This window comes from Macrotis lagotis, chromosome 3 (assembly GCF_037893015.1).
Source record: "Macrotis lagotis isolate mMagLag1 chromosome 3, bilby.v1.9.chrom.fasta, whole genome shotgun sequence".
In the NCBI taxonomy this organism is placed as follows: Eukaryota; Metazoa; Chordata; class Mammalia; order Peramelemorphia; family Peramelidae; genus Macrotis; species Macrotis lagotis.
This window is the reverse complement of record NC_133660.1, coordinates 54,628,465-54,634,270: the sequence shown is the minus strand read 5'-3', so window position 1 is coordinate 54,634,270 and position 5,806 is coordinate 54,628,465. Positions and strand designations below refer to the sequence as shown.

The 5,806-nt window shown below is 36.1% G+C and overlaps 1 pseudogene; it reads right to left on the bottom strand.

Moving 5' to 3' along the window:
- Window positions 1–4,446: 4,446 nt before the first annotated feature.
- On the bottom strand, window positions 4,447–5,289 carry LOC141516086 (large ribosomal subunit protein uL2-like; annotated as a pseudogene).
- Between the last annotated feature and the right edge of the window lie 517 nt (window positions 5,290–5,806).

Genomic DNA, 5,806 nt, shown 5'->3' with positions numbered 1-5,806 from the left:
GAAATAGATTATTTTCAACTGTGATATATAGTCACTGGGACAAATTTTCCTACCTGGGGGCTCAGAGCTAAAAATGAGAAAATTATTGATTCAGTTTTACAACGCCCAGAAGAAAGAATGGAAACTAAATCTTGAATATTTCTAGCTAAACAAGTCAGAAGCTTTAGTTGGAAAGACTGATATAGTCTGATATAGGTAGCTGGATCCTGGTAACTATCTTTTCTCATTGTTTATTTCCACTGGCTGACTTGAAAGGAAGCTAAGTCATGCCAGAAAGGTGACACTGAAAGAGTGATTATAGAAAAAAGTCATGACTACAAAGGAAAAGCACTGGCCACAATATGTAGAGCCAGGAAAGAGAACAGCTCTTATTTTCTTCATAGCACCACACTACCAACAACATAGGTTACTAAAAATGTTACTAAATTTTCCATATCCATTGACCCAGAAATCCCATCATTAAGTATATCATGCAGGGGAGACAAGCATAGAAACAAAGGTCTACTAAATTATATTCATAGCATAGAAGCACTCTTTGTGGTAGCAAGTATGCCCACTGGTTGGAGAATGACTGAAAAAAACAAACCCTATTGGGATATGAAGGTAGTGGAATGGTTACATAAAGTAAAAATGATGAATATGAAAAATTTTGAGAAGTATGGGAAAATACACATGAAATTGATTATAGAATGCAAGTAGAAATAAGAGAACAATATAATGACAAAAATATAAATTAAAAAATCAGCAAAAAGTTGAACTTTAAGTAATAATAAAAAACAGTGGAGGTTCTGGAAAAAATTTATTAAAATAGCCAAGAAATGGGGGGGACTACAAAAATAAAATATTATGTTTTTAATTAATTATTTTTCTATGCCACAGGAGAGGGTTTTATCCAGAGGATGATGAGAAATGATTGTAATGGACAGACAAAGGCTATGATAAATAAAACATTTTGAAAATATGTATATGATGTTTTTATATTTCTCAATCAAAATATAGACTTTGCTATCATTGTAAATGACAGCAAGTTTTTCCTTTATTCAAGATCAAAACCTTGAAATGATGTTCAACTTCTCTCCCTTCTTTACCCTTCACCAAGTTCAAATGCATCTGACTCCAAATTCTTTTGAATCTGTCATTCCTTTTTCATTTCCATTGTCAATATTCTAGGCCATGCCCTCTCCCTCTCACCTAAAGAACCTTTAATTGGATTCCTAGTTTTGAATCACACGCTACTACAATCCATTTCATATGCTATTGTCAGATTAATCTTCTTAAAGTGCAACATAATAATGACTGCTGACCTTTGTATTGTAATGTGTTTTACAGTAACAGAGTACTTTATATACATTGTGTAAACCCTAGCAAGTTAAGTGTACCTTTTATGGAAGTTCTATGGGAGAACATGGACAAGAAAGCATGAATAAATGTTGATATGTATCACTGGAGAGAGTACCAACTTTCTATTTCCATTTTGTAGATGATTGAACTATACTGTTCAAAGATCTGAAGTATGCTGCCTAGAGTAGCAATATTTAGTGAATAGCAAAGCCAAGACTGAAATTAAGGTTTCAAATCCTCTAAATCTACCTTTTCTTTCCACTATATTATGTTATCTCCCCAAACACATAATCCTGTTTTTAAAACTTTCCAAACCTCCATAGTGTCTAAAGAATAATGTCTAAACTTCTTTAGCTGACAGTCAATTGGTTACACTGTGGTTAGAGTGCTGGACTTTGAATCTGGAAGACCTGAAATCAAATCCTACCTGAGACGCTTACCAGATGAGTAACTGGAGCAAATTTTTCAACATCTCTCAGTCTGAGTTTCTTCATCTGCAAAATGGATTGTAATAGAGTACTTCATAAACCTTAAGATGTTATATAAATGCATCTCCTCCTCCTCCCTCTGTAATCTGTTCCCAACCTATCATAATTCCTACTGCTGTCCTCTTTTCCTTTGTTTGTCCTTATTGGCACAGACCTGGTGACTTTACATTTCAATACCTTTTATTCCCTCTGTCTGGAATACTTATTCCTATTTCCTCCTATTGAAATTCTACTCACTTTCCTAGGTCTCAGATGCCATCTCTTAACTCTTTTTTTCTTCCAAAAGTGCTTGGCTTGTTCCTCCTTTGTGGAGTTGATTATATTTCGTCCTATATTTAATTGTTAGAACTTATTATTTTTCTCTCCTAATAAATGATAAGTTCTTTGAGGACATGAACAGCCTTATCCATTTAATTTTTGTCCCCCACAACACTTAGAATGTACTGGTATAAACTCAATAAATAATCAAGGAAATGATTGAATATATACATTTTAAATATTCATTTAGATTTAGAGGAAAAGTTTAGATTAATTTGGGAGAAAAGAAAGGAAGAAAAGAAAGAGTAAACAGTGAGCAGTCATGGAAAATAGAATCATTACTAGCATAGTCAACAAGAAATTAGGATTTTTTTTTCACATAATATGGACAACGGTTCAAATTTTATTCTATAGAATATGTTGAGAATTCCTTCAAATTTTGAAATAGGAGAAATTCAAAGATGCTTATTGTTAAGTATAAGTCTATAACTTCCCCTGAATATATCTTAAATTACACATAAGAAAATCTTTTAAACACTTCAGCTTAAGGGAGGCCCAGGCAGGCTCTATAGCCTCATCCACTGGGGAATTCTGTGCTAGACCACCCACTAGGAGAGTAAAAGTTGGTACCTATACCACTGCAAAACTTTTTTTTCCCTTTAGAGAAGAGCTCCCAATTATTATAACTATTCCCCACCCAGGAAGACCCAAAACCATGTGAAAATCAGTGGCCAACATATTTTGACCAAGTGTTGAAATATAAATCTGTCCTTAACACTCCCACTTTATTCTGTTTACATTCATGTGGACTGACTGTCTAGTTTCATTTATGCTTTTCTGGGGGACACAGTCATTAAACTGACATGAATAAATCTAGAATTTCAAGGCAAGTCATGCTCTTCATCTACAATTTCACATAATGAGTAAATGATTCAGTTTATGTAGTATGTGTCTCAAAGTTTGGTTAAATATATATATATATAAATTACATAAATATGCATATATGTTCAATAAGTTATATTGAAAAAGCATTTCAATTGTAAATCTGTTTATATCATTTGCAACAAAAGTTTATTTTCAAGGTGAAAGCTCAAAATTTAAGGGAAAAATGGGGAAGTGAGAGGGAAAAAATACTCTTCCAAGAAAATAGTATAATTATAATGACTGCTTTTGATTCCATTCAAAGATATTAAAACTCACCTTCCTAGCTATAATGATTATGTGTTTGGAATGTTGCAGATGATATCAGGCAAAGTTATTTTGTTCAATTTTGTTCTGCAATTTCTTTGGTACAAAAGAGAGTTCAATGGTGAGAGAGGAAGTATGAGAATAACTAAAGTAGATATGTGAAAGATATTAATGCATTTTTCAAATCTCTATAAGAATGCCCATCCAAAGATTGCTATCATAATTTTTATATTGAAATATTTTTTTATAATTTATAAAGCTTTAATTTTTAGTATATGGAAAGGGAATTGTTTCTGAAGTCAGAGGAACTGGATTTACATTTTTCTTCTGATACTACCTGTGTGTGTCTTAGGTAAATATTAGGTAAATCACTCAATATCTTCAAATCTCAGTTTCCTCAACTGTAAAATGGGGGTTTAATTGCACTAGCTTTGAGATTCCTTCCCCCCTTTAAAGATACGATCTTACAAACCTTTATATATGACATTGAACATGTCATTATTTTGTCCCAAGATAAAACCTAAACTAATAGGGTGCTGGTGTTAGAAACAACCCTATCGGATTTGTATATTCTTTTATATTTTAAAATTATACTATTGATCTCTCTCTCTCTAATAATGTTAGTTAATGTTTATATAGATCTTTATATATATTAACCCATTTGATCCTCATTATAATTCTGTGATAGAAGTGCAGTCATCATCCGCATTTTACAGATGAGAAAACTGCATCAGAGTGACAGTAAGTGATTTGTTCTTGTTTACAAACCTAAAGAATGTCTGAGGCAAGGTTTTTTACTTAGGTCTTCCTGACTTCAAGCCCCACACTCTATCTATTCATTGTGCCAGCCACCTGCCTTGAATAATAGGGCTAGTCCCACCACCCTACACTGGAAGTATGTAGAGGAAGAAGGATAAGAGTGTAGAGAGGAGTGCTCTGAGATTTCAGTCCTCTTCTCCTTCCTGCTAATCCTCTGTTAGTTTTGCCATATGATTCACAGGCCAGATTTAACCCTCACCACTGGGTGCTTTAGGGATACCAAATGCATATCCCATTTCAGGTTCAGCATATTGGTTACCTGGGGTGAATGCTCTCTGTATCTCTCTGTCTTTATTTCTCCCTTCCCCCCCCCCCCTTTCTCTCAGTTTAATGTTCTTTTTTTTAATTACAATTTCCAAAATAATTTTTATTGTCAGGATTTTGTATTTTAGTTCTCCTTCTCCTGTACAGTCTTGGTACCCCGGAGTCGACCTGTACGCCGAGCAGCAATAAGACCGACCTTTCGTCCAGCTGGGGCATCTCTTCGAATGGTGGATGGTTTTCCAATATGCTGGTGATTACCTCCTCCGAAGGGATGTTCCACAGGATTCCTGGCCACACCCCGGACACGAGGCCAGCAGTTTCTCTTGGCCTTATATTTGTGGTAGGCACGACCTGCCTTAAGGATGGGTTTATCAATACGACCTCCACCAGCAACAACACCAACTACAGCTCTGTTTGCAGAGAAGATCACTTTCTTGGAGCCTGAAGGTAGCTTCACCCGTGTTTTCTTGGTTTCAGGATTGTGGGAAATCACTGTAGCATAATTTCCAGATGCACGGGCAAGCTTACCCCGATCCCCAGGTTTTTCTTCAAGACAGCACACTATGGACCCTTCAGGCATAGTGCCAACTGGGAGGACATTACCAATGTTGAGTTGAGCTTTTTTACCACAGTACACAAACTGGCCTGTATGGATGCCTTCAGCAGCAATGAACAACTCTGTCCTCTTTTTAAATCTGTAAGGATCCCGGAAAGCTACTTTTGCAAGAGGAGCCCTCTCCCTGGATCATGGATAATGTCCTTTACGATCCCCTTAATGTAGCCATGCCTCACGGCGAAGTCCACAGCCCGGAGCTTGGCGGCTCCTTTCCTGTGCTTCACATGAGCGCGGAAGACGGAGCCCGCGCCCTTCCTTTGACCACGGATCACCCGGCCCATGTTGCGCGGTCTGCCTCCGGACTTGCTAGAAAGAGCCAGTTTAATGTTCTTAAAGAAAAAGGGCTACCACATTGTGAGGACCTCAATCAAAACACTTTTCTTTCCTAATCCCAACTTGAGTGATTCAGGACAAGTCACTCCAAATCTTTTTTGCTCCAGATGCACCTTAAAACTGATCTATTTACATTAAAACGGAGAATTCCCAAACTCTCATATTGATTATTAATATTCTAGGTTCAAAAAGGGAACAGGAAATTAGATGTCCTATGAAATACAGGGATTTTTCATCTATTTGTTATTCTCTGAAAGACTTGGAGTCATGGTCTATTAGATCTGGAAGGAACCTAAAAAGAGCATCGATTCTAATCTCTTGTTTCCAGAGACAAAGAAATCAAGACAATTAGCTTCTGTGTCTTTTTTCTTCCTCTCTGGCATACTTTTCCCATTCTGTTCTTCTATAGGGTAATTTTTTTCCCCCATGAAAAATTCCCTCCCACTCTAATACATGAAATACTTTGTTCTTTATCACTCCATTAGATTCAGTCTCTCAA